This window comes from Rhincodon typus, chromosome 12 (assembly GCF_021869965.1).
Source record: "Rhincodon typus isolate 14 chromosome 12, sRhiTyp1.1, whole genome shotgun sequence".
Lineage (NCBI taxonomy): Eukaryota > Metazoa > Chordata > Chondrichthyes > Orectolobiformes > Rhincodontidae > Rhincodon > Rhincodon typus.
In genome coordinates, this window is record NC_063343.1 from 12,090,967 (window position 1) to 12,113,704 (window position 22,738).

The window sequence follows — 22,738 nt, forward strand, 5'->3', positions numbered from 1 at the left end:
CCCTTCATCAGAAAAGGGTTTTCTGATGAAGGGTCTAGGCCCGAAACGTCAGCATTTCTGCTCCTATGATGCTGCTTGGCCTGCTGTGTTCATCCAGCCCTGCACTTTGTTGTCTTGCATGTTGATGTGTGTTAGTCTCAAAACATTAGCATGTAAGCACAGGAAGTAATCAGAAGGTGAATGGAATGTTGACCTTCATTGGAGGGAGTGCAGAAAAGATTTGCTAGAATGGTTCCAGGATGACGAACGTCAGGAATGAAGGTAGATTGGAGAAGTTAGAAAAACAGTTAATATTTTGAGTCCAATATGACACTTCAACTCAACTTGAACGTTAACTCTGTTTCTTTCTCCACCGATGCTGCCACACCTATTTCTGCTGTACATTGCTTTTGTCAGATATCCAGTATCTGCAGTATTTTGACTTTGTTGAAGTTAGGACTGTTTTTCTTGGAGGAGAGGAGACTGAGAGTTATTCAGTAGAAGTCGATAGTCAAAATTATGAGAATGTGAACAGAGTAGAGAGCTGTTCCAACTTGTGAAAGGATCAAGAATGAGGTCATGGATTTCAAGTAAAATAAAACAAAACTGCAGATGCTGGAAATCTGAAACAAAACCAGAAATTGTTGGAGAAACTCAACAGGTTTGGCAGCATTTGTGGAGGGAAAGCAGAGTTAACATTTTGAGCCTGGTGACTCGTCAACAGAAATCACAACACCAGTTTTGAGTCTGGTGACTCTTCATCAGAACGTTAACTTCTTTTTCTCTCCATAGATGCAGACAAAACTGCTGAATTTCTCCAATAATTTCTGTTTTTGTCATGGATGTCAAGTACTTGGCAAAAGGAGCAAAGACGATGTGTGGAAAAACTTGTTGATACAGAAAGTGGTTCAATTCACAAGTGTGGTGGAGGTGGGTTCAATCAAACCATTCAAAAGAGAGCTTGAGAGTACCGGAGTACTTAAGGAGGGGCTTATGTGCACTGAAGACAGTTCGGAGAAGGCTAATTCCCTGGAATGAAGGGATTGCCTTAGGAGGGAAGTTTGTGGAGGTTGGGCCATACTCATTGCACTTTAAAAGAATGAGAGGCGATCTTGTTGAAAATTTAAAAAAATTTTCAAGGGGCTTGACTGGAGTGTATTTCTCCTTGTATGAGAATGTAGATCTAAGTGACACAGTTTAGAAATAAAGGCTTTCCTTTGTATGACAGATGAGGTATTTCTTTTCTCTGAAGGATGTTAATCCTTAGGATTCTCTATGCTCGAGAGCAGTGGACGTTGGGCTATTGAATATATTCAAGGCAGAGTTAAACAGATTTGGGATCTCCAAAAGAGTTGAGGGTTACTGGGGGACAGGCAGGAAAGTGGAGTTAAGACCAGCAGGAAAAAACCCTGCTCTTGTTGAATGGCTGAGCAGATGTAGGAGCTGAATTGCCATAACCTTTTTGTTTAGAATTTTATAAAACCCAGAATTATCACATCAACAGTGGTTGTTGTGTAGGTCAGGTTAATTAATGACGGTAGGTTGTTTAGACATGGCAACATTGCAGTCAACTGTAGTCCATTCCCCTGCTGATATCCACACATAAAGTTGTTAGGAGTGAAATTCGGGATTGTTGATTCTGTTCCTGACTCCCCACCCTGCTAATTTTGTGTGTGGATTTTCTTCTAGGATTCTGTAGTGGTAACTCACCTCTGTCTCTGCAGTGGCATCAGACAAGAGAAGGAACATAGTGATGTCTTATATTCTTAGAGCCTTTCTTGTCTCCTGCCTGTCATCACCTTCCTTGAAGGTGTTAGTTCTCGTTCAGTTGTAAGTACTATGCTCAACCCTTAAGATCATGAGTTCATAATCCCACTCTGGGATCTGGGCATGTTATTAGAAGTTCTGAGGAAGGGTTACCGGACCCAAAATATTAATTCTCATTTTTTCTTCACAGATGCTGCCAGACCTGTTGAGCTTTTCCAGCAACATCTGTTTTTGTTCCTGATTTACAGCATCTGAAGTTCTTTTGGTTTTTATGTTGTTAGAAGTGCCCCTTTGCTCATGAGATGTTAAGCAGAGGCCTCGTTTACCCCCTCTGGTGGATGTAATAGATCTCATGGCATGCTTAGAAGGCAGGCTTGTTCTAGTATCCTGACTAGTATTTATCTATCAAGCAAAATAATTTATTTAGTTGTTAATCTCATTGCTTCTTTTGGGACCTTAGTGTCTGCAGATTGGGTGCTACATTTTCTTGTGAGATGAACTATAATTTAGAAAGTGCTTAATTTTTTTATATTGTGCTTTAGAACATCACAAAGGACTCTTTTATAAAACGCTAATTCTTTCTCTGGTAGGAAGTGTGCTTGTTTACCGGCAGCATGGCACGGATGGAGTACTATGTATGACAAAAAGTATAGATGTTGTGATGATTTGGGATTCTGTTGTGGGTGATTTGGAATTCCTGAGGTACTCGTTCATTTGCTGCTTCACTATCTCATTTACAGATGTGAATGCTGTGGGTTTTGCAAGTCTAGCTGAGGCTTGCTGAAATTCGTAATTGAAACTGTGGCTGATATCATTGGGTTAGTTTCTTCCCGTCGTCCCGACAGCATGAACAGCCATGTGACTGGTATGTAGAGTGATGTTTACTGCAGCTCCAGCAAGATCTTAGAGTTATTCTCATCACTACAGAGGATATGTTTGAATTGGCTACAAGAAATCCCATCTAATTGTGGACATGTTTAAATCTCTGACACTGGAATTCAAAGCATAGTGTTCTTATGGATTGTGTGTATGCGTCTAGCCACCTTTACTATAGATTTCTCTACACCTTGCCCCTGAGCCATGGATAAGGCTGTGATGCATTGAATGCATTACTTGGCAGCAATGTGCTAGGATAAAGTCATTCAAGTTTCCCAGAATCTGGGATTTACCCTGTCAGTCATTGTTGTAATCTTTTCACTCACTTCAGATGTGATCATCACTTGATGAGAGCTGTCCTCTGACCGCTTTCTTCTCGCCTTCCAGGATCCACCCCTGCTTGCACCTGACTTTTTTTCCGTGATAGTTGATAATTGAATTGTTGGATGGCAGCCTGATGATTTAACGTGTGGGACTTTAAGTTCCTCTTTCCTAAGGAACTTGATGGGATTGTCATGTTTCCTCTCTGTTCCCCCTACCCCGCCATGCTTGTTAGTCATGATTTCCCACACACAAAGCCATATTGACTATCCCTAATCAGGCCTTGCCTTTCCAAATACATGCAAATCCTTTCCCTTCGAATTTGTTCCAACAGTTTAGCCAGCACTGATGTCAGGCTCACTAGTCTCTAGTTCCCAGGCTTTTTCTTGCTACCTTTCTTAAATAATGGCATCATTAGCCAACCTCCAATCTTCCGGCACCTCACCTGTGTCTATTGATGATACAAATATCTTAGCGAGGGGCTCAGCAATCATTTCTATACCTCCCACTAAGTTGTGAGGTAGACTTATACTCTTCTAGGGATTCACTCAATTCCAATTGTCTCTACCTGATAAAAGACTCCTTTTTTTTTTCTTGACCAGAGCCCCAATTTCTCTAGTCATTCAGCAGTCCCTATACCTAGCAGCCTTGTCCTTCACACTAACAGGAACACACTGTCTCTGGACTCTTGTTATCTCATTTTTGAAGGCCTCCCACTTTTGGTAATATATTTTGCCATTTTTCCATGGCTTAAATCAGAATGGTATTCAGGGAGCACCTGTGTATGTAGTAACTGTGGTGCATGAGCATGATACAAAGTTATGGCAACATGGATGAACTAAATAGTCTCTTGTGACTATATGACTTTTACAAAGTCAGGAGTGGAGCTGTCCTCTTGGGAATCACAACATCACAACTGTGTTCTTCTTGGGATGACATTGTAGCCAATTGGTGAATGTCTGTTCATTCTGCTTCATCAACTTTACTTTAGAGAGGATTTGTTTCAGTGTATTTAAGAACAAACGTCCTTTTTTTTCTGAAGCTCATTCTCAAATTGTAATATGTGGAATCATTAAATATGCAGGACACAGCAAAAGCACAAGGACTACCTCTTCACTCAAAATCCTGGTGAAGCATATGCCAGCATTTCAAAATGTACAGTTGATGCAAACTGTAAATCTGAGCCTTCTGCTCTTTCTTGGGTGAGATATTCATTAAGCATCATCCTTTTGTCATTCTCAACCCACTTCTGAAAATAGGTTACTGTGCATTTCTTGAACTTTCATTATTCTGTAAAGCTTATGCTTGGAATGAATCTTTTGGCCAACATAAATTTGTCTTGTTATATAGCCTGGTCACAGGCTTCATTAAATTAATTGCTGCTCACCTAATTTGTCTACAAAAACTATTTCTAGAATGGAGTTCAAAAAATTATTTTTGTGCCAGCAGTGACTGTGTTGTTTATAATTCAGTGAAGAGACTACAACCTACTTCACGGTTGTCACCTTCTGAACAGGCAAGTTTCTTTTAAGGCATTGCCTTTATCGCACTGTGTGCTCATGGTCTTGCCGTTGCCAAAGAATTGTTGTCTCCCCTTCCCAGTTGCATAATAATTAATGGTATAATTTCATTTTTAAAAGGTTTTCCTCCCTTCACTGGTTGTGAATGTGCTGGAATCTTAGATTCTTGCCTTTCATATATTTAGTTTGTGACACGTGGTGGGATCCTGCCTTGAGGGCCACGATAAATGAGACTGGTGGTTGATTGTACTTGGACGAATAAACTGTCTTTTGCCCATATCCGTGCCCATTTAATTAACATTCTTAAATAAGTTTTAAAATAACTTTTTCAAAATATTCATGCTGCATTACCATTTTCACACAGTGTTTATTTTCCGAACTCACTGGCATTAATTCTTCATTTGTTACTTTGGGTTTCTTGAACAAAGAAGTAGTTGCAGGGCAGTGATTATATTTGGAATACCACAGGTGAGCCTAACATTGACAACATACATGTACTTGACAAATAAAGCTACCCGGCAGTCACTAGGAAAGGAAGACAAATTAAGAACTTTCTTTTCAGTAAGGATCCTGATTGATTATAGTGTAGGAAATTCAGCCTACAATTGGTCCACTTACCTTTTCCTTGTAGCCTTGAATTGTTTTGCTTTTTCAGTTTGCATCCAGTTCTCATTTGATAGTTACTATTGCTGCAGCCACCTTTAGATACCTTGATTAAATCTCCCTTTGCTATTTTGGACTAGTATTAGCACACCACAGACTGCAGTTAAATTCTTTTTTCAAACTCAACAGTACGCCACATGATACTCTTGACCTCGGCCGCAAGGGTTTTTCTAGGATCCATTATACATGTGTTAGGTGGCTGATAGAATAACTGCCTGCCAAACCTTGTTATGTTGGCTTCCTCACATGGTAGCGTGCATGCCCTAGATCAGAAGCTCATGAGCCTAAACCTCTCTTGAGGATAAGTATGTGCAATCCAGGCTGATTCTTCTTAGCACACTTGAGGGAGTGGTTCACAGTTGAAGTTACCATCTTGCATGATTAGGTATTAAATTGAGGCATGGTCTGTGACTCAATGGAAACATAAAAACCCATTATAGTGTAACTGTCTTGACCAAAATTTATCTTCCTTCAACATTCCCAAAATGTACTAAGCCATAAGATCCCATTTGAATTGGTTATTATCATCTTGCAGGTGTGTGGATTTGAGCTATGTGTAGATTGTTGGCTCCACTTTATATACTGGCTGGAATTCAGAATCAAATCTTTGGCTCTCGTGCACTTTGATATGATTTGAGAATGAGAAATGTGTCATATAAACACCAAGAATGACACACTTTGGAGTCTGTGGTTTGTCACAGTTGGTATTCCACTCTTGGTTGAATATTTTATCAGCAGCAGGTTCCATATCATCTAATCCTTTTGACTTAAACAGTGGTAGATTCATTTCATGAGACTTTGAAATCCATTGGTGTAGTGTGCATGCTATAAGGCGCTGAAGCTGAATTACTGCCCACAACTTAACCTACTTTGTTCTCTTTTGCAAAATGTAGGTGCAGTTCCTCAATGTAGGTGCAGTTTGAGCAGTGAAGTCATATTGGCAGTAATTTGATTTGGCTGAGGGATGGCAATCATACTAATAACGCAACAAAGTCTGTACTTTGGGCTCCAAATATCTGCTACAAAGACCAATGCATTTTTACCCTGTTTACACCCCTCCTTTTCTGAAGACACTGACTTCATGCAGAAGGTGGAAATGCATCATCAATGGCAAGCTTACTGTATCTTTCAAAATTGCCAATCGTGTTGACAACAGTGTTCAACTGTGGAGGCAGAACCTAATCTTGATGTCAGCACATGTAGGATGTCTATGATGCACATTTGTATTGTCATGGTTTGAGATCCTGGTGTAGTATACTTGAGGAATGGTCTGTGCTTTTATTATTTAGTAATGACAGATGCATTGGATACCCTTAGAATGTATCCAGGGTTGTATGTAATGAACAAGATTTGAATCTTATGTCACAGCCTCATACTGTACATTATTTTGTATGCTTAGTTCCAACATAAAATTTCTGATCCTGTAAGACCTCTATGTCTTCTGACTTGGCTGCAGTTTGTTCATTCCTTCTAGTAGTATTAATAAGTATTAGCAACATGTGTCTTTTTCTAATTCCTGTAACCTGAGGACTGCACTGAATTATTTGAATATGTTTTGATCACACCCTACTACAGTCTTGAACATTAATGCTGTTGATTTCATGTAATAAATTACTTTTTGCTTCATTTATATTGCATAAGAATATAAATAGGAATAAAAATAGGCCATAAGGCCCATCAAGCCTTCTCCAATATTCAATGAATTCATTGCTGAGCTTTTACATCAATATCACTTCCCGGCTTGATCTTCATATTCCTGTCTGTCAATTTGAGGCTTAGATGTGCTTGTGAATGCATCCACAACTTTTTACATAGAGATTGTCAAAGGCTTGCAACTTCTGAGTGAAGATGTTTCTCCTTATCGCAGTGCCAAATGAGATGTTATTTTGGTATTTTGAAGTAGGGTCCCCTCACAGGTATTCATAGGCTGAAAAGACTAGCCTTTCGTCTTCAATCTTGTCAAGCCTTTAACAACTTTGTTTCAATGAAGTAACCTCTTATTTCTGTAAAGTGCATCATATATAGGTCGATTCTACTCAACCTATTCTGTGGCCAGCTCTCTCATGCTAGCAGTCAAGCTGAACCGTCCGACACTCTTTTCAAGACAAGTATGTCCTTTTTTAGGTCAGGAGACCAAAACTTTGCATAATACTTACTTTAATGAGGTCTACCTAAGGTCCTATTCCTTCTCCCTAAACTGCAAGTCAAGACCAACATACTATTTGCTGTAGCTGTGCATTAATTTTCTGTGATTTGTGTACACATGTCCCTGGATTCCTCTAAGTACCAATGCATTGTAGTCATTTAAAAATATTCCTCTAATTTTTTAATTTGTTTGTTCAAGGATTGCTGGCTAGGCCAGCATTTATTGCTCCTCTCTAATTACTATTGTGAAGGTTGTGCTGAACTGCAGTTCATCTTATAAGAACATAAGAACTAGGAGCAGGAGTAGGCCATCTGGCCCCTCGAGCCTGCCCCGCCATTCAACAAGATCATGGCTGATCTTTTTGAGACTCGGCTCCACTTACCCGCCCGCTCACCATAACCCATAATTCCTCTATGTAAGTAGACCCACAGTGCTGTTTAAGAAAGGAGTTTAAGGATTTTGATCAAGCAACCCATTGTGATTGAAAAGTGTCATAATTCCAAATGTAAATTGTGGTTGGTTTGGGAGGGGAACTTGAAGGTGATATTGTTCCCCTGAGTCTGCTTGCCTTGTCTGTCTAGGTGGTAGAAATTGTGGATTTAGAGAGTCCTGTCAAAGGAACCTTGAATTGCTGTACTGAATTGTGAAAGTGGTACATGCTGCTGCCAATGTGTATCAGTGGTGGACAGGGTGTAAATGAAATGGGCTCCTTTGTCCTAGTAAACAACAGTTGAGCTTCTTGAACTTTATTGAAACTGCACTCATTGAGCCAAGTGAAGACTCTCCCAGTACACACCTAATTTGAGCCTTCTGGATGGCATTTAGGGATTGGGGAGTTAGGTGAGTTACTGTCTGAAGAATTCCCAACCCCCTGACCTCCTTATTGGCTGGTCCCGTTCACTTTCTGGTCAATGTCGTTGCATGATGTTGATTATGCGGGGGTGGGGGGCAGGGAGCGAGGTTGGGATTCAGGGAAAATGCAATTGGATGTTAAGAAAAAAAGATTTGAATCTCTTATTGGAGATAATCATTGTTACTTGCTGCTGGTTAGACCAAGCCTGGGTGTTGTCCATGTCTTGTTGCATATAGATATAGACTGCGTCAATATCTGTGTGTGAGTAGCGCTGAACATTGTGCGGTCGTCAGTGGACACCCACACTTTTGATCTTAAATTGAGGGAAGATTGTGAATGAAGCACCCAAAGGTGTTCAGGCTTAGGACACTAGCTTGAGGAACTCCTGCTGTGGTATTCTGGAAATTAGATGTCTGACCTTCAGCAACTGCACCTATCTTCCCTCGTGTTAGGTATGTATTCTCCAATCAGAGGAGAGATTTCCCTCTGATTCCCTTTGACTAGTTTTACTTGGGTTCGTTAATGCCACATTCAGTCAGCGTTGCCCTGATGTCAACGGTATTGACTGTCTCCTCATATCCTGAGTTCTGCTTTGTTTTATCCAATTTTGAAACAAGGCTGTATTGAGGTAAGAAGTTGAGTTGGACTGGGGAATCCCAAAAGGCATTAATGAGCAAGTTGTTCTTGCATAGTGCCACAAGGTAATATAATCAACGATACTTTCTATCATTTTGATGACCTAGAGTGTATTGATAATGCAGTAACTTGGCTAGCTTTGATTTGTTCTCGTAGAAAAGACATACCTGGGCAACAGATTACCAGATAAGATCAATTAGTGTCCATTGTGGGCACAAATAGCCTGAAGCTCAATGGTGGGATCATGATCCAAGGGAAGATAGGATGTGTCCAAGAACAGGCACTCAGCCTCCACAATGTAGAGGTTAGTACATTAGACGACAACAGCACCACCCTTGTTGACTCAGCTATAAAGTTAGAGCTGAGAGCATAGAGTGCAGTCAGTTCAGAGGGAGGGAGGTTGAATGGGTGAGGGTGGCAGACAAATTAAGGCAACTGATGTTGCATTTACCGTTCTCAATGAACAGATCAAGTGCAGGTTAAAAAGCCATTAGGAGGAGCTTAGGTGGAGTGAGAGTGTTGGAGGTGAGTGAACGGGTCTGTGGAGTTGGAGGGAGAATCCTTGTCCAAAAAAATGGGTGCAAAGAATTCAACATCATGTCGTGCACAAAATCCATCGTGATGGAGGTGCAAAACATTCAGTTATCAGAAGTGATAATAAAAACCTGACACTTTAGGGTTGGGAGAAGAGATGGAGACAGGGAAGGAAGGTTCCAGAGTGGCCTGAGGTAACCTCTGAGTTGTTGCAGCTTGCGTTCCTTAATGCCTGAAAGGAAGAGAAGAAATTTCTTGTTGGAACATTGAACAAGCTGGAGAATGAAGTGGAACTGGAGGCCAGGGCAGCCCTGAGCTTCACTCTAGTAAGCCTGAGAGAGATGTTGGCCAGGGCACACAGTTGTGTTGAAGTGGCAAGCAACAGAAAGTTCAGGTCATTTTTGCAGACGGAACGTAGGTGGTCTGCAAAGTGATTGCCCATTCTGCGTTTTGTCTCCCCAGTGTAAAGTAGACCACGTTGTGAGCAGCGAGTACAGTAGACTAGATAGTGTGAAGTGTAGGTAGATTGTTGCTTCATCTAAAAGGTGTGCCTGGAGCCTTGCATAGTGAGGAAGGAGGAGGAGAAAGAACAGGTGTTGCACCTTCTGCGATTGCATGGGAAGGTGCCATGGGGGTGTGGGGAGGCGTTGGCAGTGGAGAAGGAAATGGTTCCTTCAGAATGCTGACAAGGGAGAGGAGGAGACTATGTCTTGTGGTGACATCCTGCAGGAGGTGACGTAAATGGTGGCTAATGCTCTGGGAAGGGGGCCTGGTCCAAGAGGAATGATTGCTGATTTGCCAACTAAGACTACGATGGGTCTCTGGAGCCGGAGGCAGCCTTTTTGCCATCAGCCCATTGAATCAAGAGGGTTCTGGGGAGATGGGGGGTACTTCGGGAGACAAAGATGCCACAAGGTGTGTGAGAGAGAGACTATGCAGCTGTCAGGAGTTTGGGAAAAGGCTGCAAGGTTGGTAGGAACAGTCTGGTGAGGCTGCAGTGGTGGTAAGAGGAAACAGATGGGGCAGCAAGGATCGTGAAAGAGGAGGCAGGAGGCTGAAAGTGTGGTCAGGAAGGGTTGAAAAGCTGCCAAGACAGGAAACAGGGGAAGCCACAAAGGGAAAAGTTTCAAACATACCAATGAAACCACAGTAAGATAGCTAGGAGCAAGGAAAAGATGAAATCGCCCAAATAATTAATTACTCGCGTGTTAATATGGAGTGTCTAGTTTAAGGCTGTATATGTTCAGTGACTACTGTTTGGGGAAAATGCAGTGGATGCTGTTGGAGTCAATGCTTGGGTAAGTTGTTAAATGGAGATCTGAGGCAAGTTTAAAAAAAAATGAAATCTAGCTTTGTGAATGTGATGGAAATGCGTTAGCTATGACCTCACCAATCTGGCAATTGTGTTTTGAGTGGCTTTTTGTGTGTCATTACTTTGAAAGAAAAATGCTTTTGCTGATAACTTAAGCCAGTTGTCTTGTGCCAACTTAATTACCAGGAAATCAATAGTTTCCTGTGTTTTGTGGCTTTAAAGGATTGCTGATGATTATTGAAGGTATTGATGAATCTTTCTAATTGTGCTCCCGTGAGTCCAAATACCCTATATGTTAACATGTCCTCGAGGCTATGTTGCTATGTGATTACATCACATAATCAGTGAAATAGTGAGACTGAAAAATGAGCCATTGAATATATAAAGTAGCCCTCAAGAGGATTCCTCAGGGATTGGTGTTGAATATGTCCTGCCTTCCACTGTGAATACATTGTCACTTTGCTTGAATGACACCTAGTACAGGATGAGCAAAAATTTCCTCCAAATAATAAGAGGAGGTTCAAAGTTATTGGGTGGAATTTTGTAAGGGTCACTGGCTGGGGAGAGCCCTACATTGCCTTTTTGGAAAAAGACGTATCAAATCTTGTTCACTTGGGCATTTGACGGGCCAGTCGTGGGCAAGACCTTGGGATCAGACTTTCTGCCCGCAAGAGGTGCTGACTGATCAGTAGCCTGCAGCTCTTATAACCAGGGATGTGGAACCTGCTGTCAGACTGACAAACATCCAATCGTCACTGGGTCACAGACCAGAGTAATGATCACAAGGTATAGGAGCAGAAACAGGCCATTCATCCCATTCTATCTGCCCCACCACCGAGTCAGAACATAGCTGGTCTGACAATCTTAAATCCACTTTCCTACCTTCCTATAATCTTTGATCCATTACTGATTAAAAATCTGTCTATCCTAGCTTTGAATACACTTAATGGCCAGCTTCGACAACCCTCAGCAATAAAGAATTCCACAAATTCACTAAGGCTCTTGAGTTGGTTCGCTCGCTGAGCTGGTTTGTTAGTCCGCAGACGTCTCATTACCCAGCAGGGTGGTGGGGCGTCTGCGCGGGCCAGCTCAGCGAGCGAACCAACCACAACAAATTCACTGTCCTCAGAAGAAATTCCTCAGCACTGCCCAAAACAAGATAAAAACTCTGAGATTATACTGTCTAGTTCTGGACACCCTCACAAGAGAAGCAACCTATCGCATCTACCCTATCAAGCTCTCTAACAATCTTATGTTTCAGTTAGGTTTTCTCTGTGTTCTTAAATGCAAGGATTACAAGCCCTCTCCTCATAAGAAGATCCTTCCTTACCCAGAATCAACCAAGTGAATCTGCTCTGGACTGCCTCCAATGCATATCTTCCCTGAGATCAGGGGACTAAAAGATGATCAGAGGATTAGATAGGGTGGACAGTGGGAGCCTTTTTCCTCGGATGGTGATGGCTAGCATGAGGGGACATAGCTTTAAATTGAGGGGTGATAGATATAGGACAGATGTCAGAGGTAGGTTCTTTACTCAGAGTAGTAAGGGCGTGGAATGCCCTGCCTGCAAAAATAGTAGACTCGCCCACTTTAAGGGCATTTAAATGGTCATTGGATAAACATATGGATGATAATGGAATAGTTTAGGTTAGATGGGCTTCAGATTGGTTTCACAGGTCGGCGCAACATCGAGGGCCGAAGGGCCTGTACTGCGCTGTAATGTTCTATGTTCTATGTTCTATAAAACTGTTAACAGTAATCCAGATCTGTTGTCATTAGTATTTTTATAATAGTTTTGCCAAATTTTTCTTTATGCTCCATTTACTTTGAAATAAAGGCCAACAGTCCATTTGCCTTCACTGTTACCTGCTGAATTGTATGCTAGCTTTTTGTAATTCATGCATGAGACCCCCAAATCTACTTGCTGTAGCTTTTTGCAATCCCTATTAGAATAATATTCAAGAATTCTGATCTACCTACCATAATGCATTGTCTCACCTATTTTCCATTTGCCCAGTTTTTGTCCACTTACTCAACCTATATCCCTGTCTTGGTATTTTCAATGTTTACATTCCCATGTATTTTTGTTATTTGCAAACTTGGTGATTCTGCATTCACACAGAATCAGGCATGATTTCCCCTTTATGAAGCCATTTACTTATGCTTGGCTTTTTTTTTGCATCCGTATATAATAGACTCTCAAATTTTCCCAATGACATGTTAAGCTAACTGGCCTATAGTTACCTTTTATTTTGTCTCCTTCCCTTTTGAATAAGGATGTTACATTGGCAGTTTTCCAGTCTCGGGGACTTTTCCCAAATCCAAGGATTCTTGGAAGATTGCTACCAATGCATCCACTGTTTCTGCAGCTATTTCCTAGAATGTAACCCAATGGGGGACTTATTGACCTTTAGCCTAATTAGTTTCTCTTTTCACAAGTGATGGATGTTGTATTTATTTCCTCCTTACTCCTTTAACTCCATGAATATTTTGTCGTTTAGGAATGCTGTAAGTGTCCTATACCATGAAGAGTGATGCAAAGTATTTATTCAACTCTTCTGCCATCTCCTGGTTCCTCATTATTATATCACCAGCCTCATTCTCTAAGGGTTATATGTTCATTTTGACCTCTCTTCTTGCTTATATACTCAAGGAAACTTTTACTGTCTTTTTTTTATATTACTTGTTAGTTTGCCCTTGTAGTTTATTTTCTCCCTTTTTTTGTTGATTGGGAAATATTTAGAAAGCCAACAAAAGACAATCTCTGGTTTGCCACATTATATATCTTTATTTCGTTTCAATCTGATGCTATCATTAACTTCCTTAGTTACTTATGGTTGGGTTATCCCCTCATTAGAATCCTCCTCCATGGCGATGTATCTTTGTTGTGAGCTATTTCCTTAAGTATCTACTGTGAATGTGAAAGGAACCATAGCAAGGGCAAGTGCTGGCTCTCGCATTTGCTTGTTATGCACACACATAGCAAGTCTCTTGCCTGCCACTGGGTTGATAGCAGCAGGATGAGACCTTTACCTGAGCATGAATTGCCTCATTTGGTACAATGTTTTTGCACCACAGACTTAATCACGTTGGAGATGAGTAATGGCAGGGTTTCCACCTGATCAAATGTCACCTCCAACATCAAACTTGAGAGGTCTCAAGATTCTGCCTGTTGTTTTCAGCTCTGAGTTATGTCCCTATTAAGCTGCAGCAATGGAAGGATTGTTCCTTGATAAATACTGCAAATGTTGCACTACTAATAGTTTAAAGGTTCCGTGCATTTAAAATACAGCTCAAAAAGGGAAGATTAGTCCCAGGTGCAAGCTCTGTTCCTTAGCACTTGCCTAGAAACTATCTGAGTCTAAAGCACTGAAACAAAAACAGAAATTCCTGCTGAAACTCAGCAGATCTGGGCATATTTGTGGAAGAAGGCAGTGTTAACATTTTGGGTCCAGTGACCCTTTATCAGAACTGTTAACAACTAGAACAGTGTGCTATTTCAGGTCAGATGTGGATGACACCAGGTTATAGTTCAGGTTTATTTGAATTCACAAGCTTTCATGGTGGCACAGTGGTTAGCACTGCTGCCTCACAGTGCCAGGGATCCGGGTTTGATTCCAGCCTCAGGCGACTGTGTGGAGTTTGCATATTCTTCCCGTGTCTGTGTGGGTTTTCTCCGGATGCTCCGGTTTTCTCCCACAGTTCAAAGATGTGCAGGTTAGTTGGATTGGCTATGCTAAATTGCCCATAGTGTTTAGGGTGGGAAATATAGGGGCGGTGTAAGGGGTGGGATGCTCCTCAGAGGGTCGGTGTGTTCTCAATGGGCCGAATGGCCTCCTTCCACGCTGTAGGGATTCTGTGATTCTATGAAACACTGCCCCTTCATCCAGTGAAGTGAAAGAGAAGCACACAGGTTTAGAATTTATAGACAGAGTTCAAAAGTCATACAAATGGTGTGAGTGGAGTGTTGACAGGCTGAATATTAGGTCTCTGCAGATGATGGAGTGTCAGGCAGTGTGAGTAAGTGTTAACAGCTGAATAACGAGCGAATTAGATGAGGCAGAGAGATAATTACAAAAAATTAAAATAAGGTGGCGCTGGAGACAAACCAAATGACTGGAATAACATGATAGGTGTAGCAGTCACATACAGAGGGTCTAACCAAAGTAATAAGTATTCCAAAACTGTACAAGCTAATTAAGGTATAGAGTTCATAACAATTTATCCAGGCGATAGTGTCAAAACAAGATAGTAAGGAAGAGTTTACAGATACAGAACAGTGTGGTGGGCTCACATGTAACGAGACATGAACCGAAAGCACAGTTGATGGTGTCTTCGTGGGTATGGAACTTGGCTGTCAGTTTCTGCTCGCTGATTTGAAGTTGTTGAGGCTGCCTGGGCGGGCGCTTACCTGAAGATCGGAGGCTGAATGTCCTTTATTGCTGAAGTTTTCCCCAACTGGGTCTGATTGCACAGTGTCCATTCATCCACTGTTGTGGCATTTACATGGTCTTGCCAATTGCACTAAATCTGTTCATCCATTGCCTGTGTGTCCACAGTGATCTACATTGGCCTCCGGTTAAACAGTCTCTCAACTGATATTCTCATTCTTGTTTCCAAATCCTTCCATCACTCCCTTACTATCTCTGTAATCTTTGAGGCCCAAAATCATACTAAATGCTGTGCTCTTCTAACTTTGGCCTCGTTGAGTATTCCTGATTTTGATCACTTTGATCTGGTTATTGTGCCTTCAGCTGTCAAAGGCCCTCATCTCTGCCTTTCTTCCTGTCTTTAGCCCTGTTATCACCTTACATGACTCAGTGTCAGATTTGGTTTGATTAAACTCCTGTGAGCACCTTAGAATGTATGATGTTAGGGGCTGAATACAAAATGTTGACCACTGCTCACTGCTTTATTTGGAATGCTTATCTGGTGGAAAAATATTGCAATTCTGATGGGCGTAATGAATCCTTTGGTACTGTTTTCGAAGAGGAGAAGGAGCATTATCTCTAGTATCTTAATTGACATCAATCACTTGGTCAGCATCACAAAATCATATTACCTGATAATCATCATCATGTTACAACTTGTAGAAGTTCTGTGTGCACGAGTTGCCTGCTGCGTTCTACTATATTTGAACAATCTCATTTTGGCGTGTTCTGGAGTCATGAAAAGTGCTATACAGGTATGAGTATTCCTTTCCAAATCCACAATGCTTTAGGGAGGGAGTTTCAGGATTTTGATTCAGGAATAGTGATATAGCTGCCAGTCAGAGTGACTTGAAGGGTCATTGTTGTGGTGATGTTTCTATGCTTCTGCTGACCCTCAAATGACAGATGATGTGTGTTTGGAAGGTACTGTTGATGTAACCTTAGTGAGTTGCTGCATTGCATGTTTTCAGTGATGGACACTGCTGCTTCTCTGCACCTTTGGCGAAGGAAATGAGTGTTGAAGTTGGCATATGGGCTGTGCATTCTCCTGGGTGATGTTGAGTTGTTTTAGTGTTTGAGCTGCATTCATGCAGGCAAGGGGAAAATGTTCCATTACACTGATGACTTGTGACTTTAAATGGTGAACAGACAGTGGAGAGTAAGGTACGTTACTTGTCATAGGTTGTCATGTTTCCAACCAGTTCTTGTAGCCATATTATTTATATTGCTAGTCCAGTTTGCTTTCTGTTGAATTGTTATTCTTGGATGTTGGGGATTTGGTGATAGTGATGGCACTGAATGTCAAGGTGGCTGGATTCTGCCGCTTGGAGAGGATGATGAATGTTGTCCATTGACACAGGCTGCCTTATTATCTGAGAAATGGAACACAATCATCAATGGATGCCTCCACTTCTGATACTAGAATGGAGGGAAAATTCTATTGATGAAACAATGTGTCTGGACACAGGACATTAACCCAGTGAAGCTGCAGTGAAGTCCCAGCTGACATGATTGAGTTTGAACAATCTTACTGTCTTTCTTTTGTGCCAGATATAACACTAGCTGTTGGACAGGTATTGTTTTGATTCCCATCATCTTGAAATTTGTTAGGGTTCATTGATGCTATACTCTGTGAAATGCTGAAGTCACTTGCGGATTACTCTGGAATGCAGCTGTTTTGTGCTTGTTCAGTTCAATGTTAGAATGGGATTGGGAAATGAGTGATCTGTTAGAACCCAAGTTAAAGTTTTCAGGATATTGACAGGACAGGGGAGATGACAAACTATTTCCACTGGTTGGAGGTTCTAGGACTAGGGGGCTTAGTCTAAAAATTAGAGTGAAGCAGATCTGAGATGACAGGAAGCTCTTCCACATTGCAAAGGATGGTAGAGATTTGGAACTCTCTTCTACCAATGGTAGTTGCTGCTTGATCTGTTATTAATTTTAAATCTGAGATTTTTTTGTTAAGTAAAGGTGGTGAGGGATATTGGCCAAAGGCAGGTTTGCGGAGTTAGACCACAGATCAGCTGTGATCTTGTGGAATGGTGGAACAGGCTCTAGGGGCTGAAATGCTTGCACTTCTTCCTATGTTTCTAATTCTGGATGAGTCATTAGTTCCTAAGCAAATGCTGCTTGTTAGCACTAAGTGATCACTCACTTCTGTCACTGTGCTGATGATAAAGTAGACTGATAGGACTGTAATTGGCTGCATTAAATGTGACCTCCTTTGACAACCTGATGGACTGAGTTTGCTGAATATACCCCCTGCATGATGCTGGTTAAGTTTTAGTACGATGCATTGAGGCAGTTTTGTGAAATTCAGTGTTGAGAATGTTCTATTACCATAAGACTACTTAAAACAGTAATTTATTGGAAGCCATGTAAAATAAACAGTTGATAGCACCATCATTGTCATTGAGGTGACAGGGAGGGAAATCAATGAGGCCTGTCTGGTGAGGATACTCCCACATGCTGTTACATAGTGAAGTACAAGATTTGACCCAGTAATGATGCAGTAATGGCAATTTATTTCAAGCTAGGATGATGAGATTTGGAGGGGAATGTGCAGATAATTGGTTTTTTCATGTACCTACTGCCCTTGTCCTTCCAGATGGTAAATGTATCCTGAGAGGTCAGTGATCACTTCGCTGCTGAACGAGTCTTTGGAACGCTTTGCTGATTTTGCGCAAGTCCAAATGTTAGGCAAGTGGTCCCTCCGTGGTTGACTGGGCTTGGTGTGGCATTGTCGTAGCTGATCCCTTGCTCAATGCAGGATGGTTAGTTGGGTTTGTTATTGGTTTTTTTTGTAGCATTTGAGTACAAACAAATAGTCTGTTGTGCCATTTCACAGCGCAGTTAATAGTTAATGACAAAATTATGGATCTAGAGATCCTCATTTGCCAGACTGGGTAGGGCCTGCAGATTTCCACCTGTGAAGAACCCAGTGAACTTTTACAACAATGCAGTAGTTTCATGATTGTCATTGACAACACTAGTTTTATTTTAGTTCCCAAAATTATTTATAAGCAGTTGAATTTAAATTCCGTGGCTCCCCTGATGATTTTGAATTCAAGTTTCCAGATTATTTAGGCCCCTAAGCTCCCAAACCTCCACTCTTATTAGAGCTTGTGAAACATTACTTGCACTGGGTCACATTGGGTACAAAGCCAAATGTACTCTGCTGGTGCAGTTGTCAGCTTTTTTGGGACTAGTTTCAAGTGTATAGTGCAACCATGAGTTCTTGTCATTGCTGGCTTGTACGGATCTTTCCTTGAGTGCCACGATGTTTGGAAAATCGCAGTTTCAATTTACCAAAAGCTTAGGCTGCTGTCCAGTATGAGTAGGAGAAAAATCTGACATTAATGAGAGCTCACCCAACGACAGAATTGTTATAAAAGCAAAATACTGTGCAGGCTGGAAATCTGAGACAGACAGGATGCTGGAGAAACTGAGGTATCGCTGTATCTGTTGAGTGAGGAAAAGGAATTAACATTTTAAGTCTGGTATGACTCTTCTTTTCTGAAGAAGACTCCTACCGGATTTGAAATGTTAACTTTGTTTCTCTGTCCACAGATGCTGCTAGACCTATTGAATGGGCCCACATAATGGTGCTCGTGGGGACTTAACTACATCTGTTAAACAGGTCTAATATGTTTTTGCTGTTCAGTTTTTAGAAGATGCAGATATCCCAGAAATTGGCCTTCAACATTTTGCATCTTTGCAGACGAGTGTGGTCTAAAGCTATGTACTCTGAAATCCTATTACGATATGAAGCAGATTGTTAAATGGTCAGTCATTTTTGCACTACTTTTGGGATTTAATTTGACTTTGTTGGGTGGGTTGGAATAGGACACCATTGCAGGGTTTCTTAACTTTATTGTATCTCGCTCTTGGTGATGCTCAATATTGTAGGGGCAATGGGTTCTGTCTTGGTTGTGCTAACCTCATTGTGTCCTGGGTTCATGTATGATGAGGATTTGACTGAGTTATGCTGGAGGCTATGTTAGTCCATGGGACCGAGAAATACTGCTTTTAAGTTCCCATGTTGCTGGAAGCATTGGATCATTGAACTAAAGAGTTCAATTTATTGTAGCTATTGTTTTACACTGAGAATACTATAGCAGAAAGCACTGAAACCCTCTTAATCAGGGTCACTATAGAAAGGCATTTAAATAACATCAGTAGCTGATTTTTGTCATTCAACCATTTGTTTGATTTAAGGCTCCATATTGCCTATTTCTTTAAATTTTTGAGTGACACATTTGACCTGATTGATTTCGCTTGCTCACTCTCCCTCTCTCTCTTTCTCTCGTTCGGTGCATGGGGAGATAGTACCTACCATTATTTACTCAAGTGATTGCTTTCCATATTGGAGTCCAGAAAATGCGTTTGCTATTTTATGGTGTAAAGTATGACCAATAAGTGCTGGCCTAATGACTGGTACCGATATTCCGAGAAAGAAGAAACAGACGTCTGCCAAAATTATTGGTAATGTTGAAGACAAGCTGTTTGTTTTAATTCACTCCCCTTGCTAGCTCTACCTAACTGCAGTCATCAGATTTCTACCCCCTGTCCTAAAAACAGTGATCAATATGTTCAAGATTGAATCAGTGAAATTCTGTTCTGTACATGGTTTCATTGGTTAAAAAACAGACACTATTGAGGAGATTCATATAATTACTTTAAATTTGATGAAATGTTGCCAAAGACTGCTCACTTGCAGTTTTTGAATGTGTGTTCAGTTCAGCCTATGACTCCAGAAATTTGAAATGAGAGATTCTCAGCTCTCTGGTTGTTTTCTGACCATGATGTTGGTCAAGGTTGAGAGTCTTGGCATCCCCTTATGTTTGAAGACCAGCTGATCACTAAAGCTTCATGACACCACAGTGTTTGAGTATGTGTGTTTTTAAAACAAACAACTGTATGCTTTGTTTGCTGTGTGTCTTCTTTGTCACATTGTGGTAGGATACAGTGCTATTCTTTGCAAAAAAACAATTACAGAACTGGATTTGAACCCTGAATCTTCCTTTTGTGAAGAATTCAGTTGTTCACATTTTTTTTGTACTGACCCATTGTTAACAGGTAGAAAAATTTCATAATTTTTAAGTTTTCTCACAGAGCTTCCAGCCTTGGTTGATAGGCATTTCTGTTGTGAAAGTAACTTTACTTTCAAAAATCCAGCGTCAGTAGGAATGGTTTGCCTTTGCCTGGTGACTCACTAGTTGTTTTCTTATAACTTGTCCTCAGAGGCTGCTCTTCATATCAGTCTGACCAGTAACTGGTGATAGGCTATTCAATTACTGTCAGTGTCACAAGAGTTTGATCACTAAAATCCTGACTGTCAGTCAGTTTCATAAGGCAACAATTTAGATGCTGTGTATAGTATGTAATGGATATTGACTTAGTGGGTTCGGTGCAGATTCAAGTGTCAGTAAAAGTTTTTTTTAAAAGTCTTTAAAATTTGAGGTTGTTTCAGTTAGAGCAGTGAAAATTAGTATTGGCTAACTGGGATATTTAACTGAAGAGGCAGAACAGAATAGGGGCTAAAAGATTGGAGTGGGAGAATAAAATGACCTCTGGCTCATTTGGAACTGGCATCAATTCTGGAGAAAGTTGGATTTATACCATTAGGTCGGCCTCTGCTTGAATTATGCTGTGGCCAGTGTTCTAGTGAGCCATATTATTAAGAAAGTAGCGAAAGCTTTGGATTAAATAGTGTAGGCAAGGCTTCAAATTTGGTAAGCTGTCATAAATTGAAGAGTAGAGATTAGGTAAGAGACGTTTTAATATGGGAAAGGGTAACATATAGTGACATAAAAGACAGTACACATCTAAGAGTACTATCTAGGTTTATCCAATTTACAGTAATATGAAAGGACAAAACTAGAGGCTCTGTATCTGAATGTATGTGACATCTGGATGATGAACTGGTATTATCAGTATAAATGAATAAGTACTATCTGATAGCCATTACAGAGGCTAAGCTGTAGGATGTAGATTGTTTATCACTGCACAAAACTGAAAAATGGTGTTCGATTATTTTTGCAGCAAGCAGGTGTTCAGCCTGTTGTGGTTGAGATTGACATTTGATGATCATTCTGGAAAGTAGCCTGTGATGTTATTCTTTGAAGAAGTTTCACTATCTCATCTCTATACCAACTGTAGTGCTCCATTGTTACAAATGTAAGGTGGAAGAGTCTGCAGAACAATAGCAAAAGCACCTATTGCGAAAGCCTTTCGTTTTTGATTGCTCAATCATCCCAATTTTACTGAATTTAGGTGTCAATTTATGAGCTGCATGTATTGAAAATGTGCTTAATCATTATAAATGTTAAGCTGTATGCACATGAAAGGTCTTAAATTTATATAGCACCTTTCACAACCTCAGGGCATCTTTAAAGAACTTTACAATCAATGGAATACTTCAGAAATTTATGAAATGAAATGTGCCAGCCAAATTATAACAGTAAGATCCCACAATACAGCCACATTATGAAGAAGAAATGGCACCCCATCCACCACTTTAAACACTAATCCCCTCTGCCATTGGTGTACAGTAGTAGCACTCTGCAATGTATTCGAGATGCAGTGCAGTAACTTGGCAAGGCTCCTTTGACAGCATCTTCAAACCGTGGAAGGGAAGGTCATTGGGATACTACGATCTGAAAGTTCCCCTCTTGAGCCAAATGCAGTACTGACTTGGAGCTCTGTCACTGGGACAAAATCCTGGAATTGTCTTCCCAGCTGAACCTGTGGTACGCATACATGTGGAGTATAGTGGTTCAGTGTAGTGGCTCACCACCACCACCACCACCATCTTAGGGACAATCAGGGATAGCCGGTAAATGCAGGCTGAGCCTGCAATGCTCAAATCCTGTGGATGAATTTTAAAAATATGTTTATGATGTAGTTTTCCCTGATGTCAACCAACCATGCACCATTTGGGTCCATTACCAGGTTGCACTTAGTTATGCTTGCATTCAGCTGGGGCATGTTATGGTGAGGTGAGCCTGTCCTCGGTTTTGCTGATACAATGTGTTCCAGTAGGAACTATGGGATTTCAGGCATGCGTGTGGGTTCTTTTGAAACTTTATTTATGAATTGTGCAAGTACTTTGTTAGCTGTCATCTGGTGCTGGTCTTTGAAGAGGATGATTTTTTTCCCCTGTGGAAATTGGGAGCTTCAGTGTGTGCTGGTACAGGAAGCTACTTGAGTGGTGCCTTAGGAAGGTACATCATCAGTACTCCATTGTTGGGTAGATCGGGGCATGACAGCAGTACGTAGTGGGAGATTGTATCATAGGATCAAGTGTCTGACAAGTAAGTGATTTAGCCCACTTAGCTTTGCCAGTAGCTGTTTTACACAATAAACCTCTGATGCAGTCAATTTTAGATCTTTTGTAGCAGGCAAATGAGTCTTCAATTTCTCCTCTTGTTGGACTGTTTCGTGATGTCACCGTTGGTGCAAAGTAATTGGCTGTTTGGAAAGAGCTGGGCTTGAAAGTTGCTGCTGTAGGCTGTTTTTGTGGGCCAGGGTGTTTTCAGCTGGGAATCTTGCTGCTCAGGCTGTGCACTTTGGACTTTTGTTAACTTAACAGGGAATTATAATGAACATGGCTTTCCACCACCATGCTTGCACCTTGGGACCACTTCACCACAGCTGCCACTTCACCAAATGCTTTGTAGTTTTTTTTTACTGTGA

General features: G+C 41.0%; 2 protein-coding genes across 4 annotated transcripts in view; both read left to right on the forward strand.

Moving 5' to 3' along the window:
- The window catches only part of LOC109912174 (serine/threonine-protein kinase 32B-like), an 860,354-nt gene that overhangs the window by 403,906 nt on the left and 433,710 nt on the right, over positions 1–22,738 (forward strand). The gene's annotated exons all lie outside the window — the stretch shown is intronic.
- The window catches only part of LOC109911296 (eukaryotic peptide chain release factor subunit 1), a 59,454-nt gene that overhangs the window by 3,714 nt on the left and 33,002 nt on the right, over positions 1–22,738 (forward strand). Inside the window, exon 1 of one of the 3 annotated variants that reach the window (XM_048603662.1) lies at positions 2,510–2,611. The exons of the other annotated variants lie outside the window; for them this stretch is intronic. The gene's annotated coding sequence lies outside the window, so the exon portion shown is untranslated. Of the gene's footprint in view, positions 1–2,509; positions 2,612–22,738 lie in introns of those variants that run through there. 3 annotated transcript variants of the gene reach the window in all.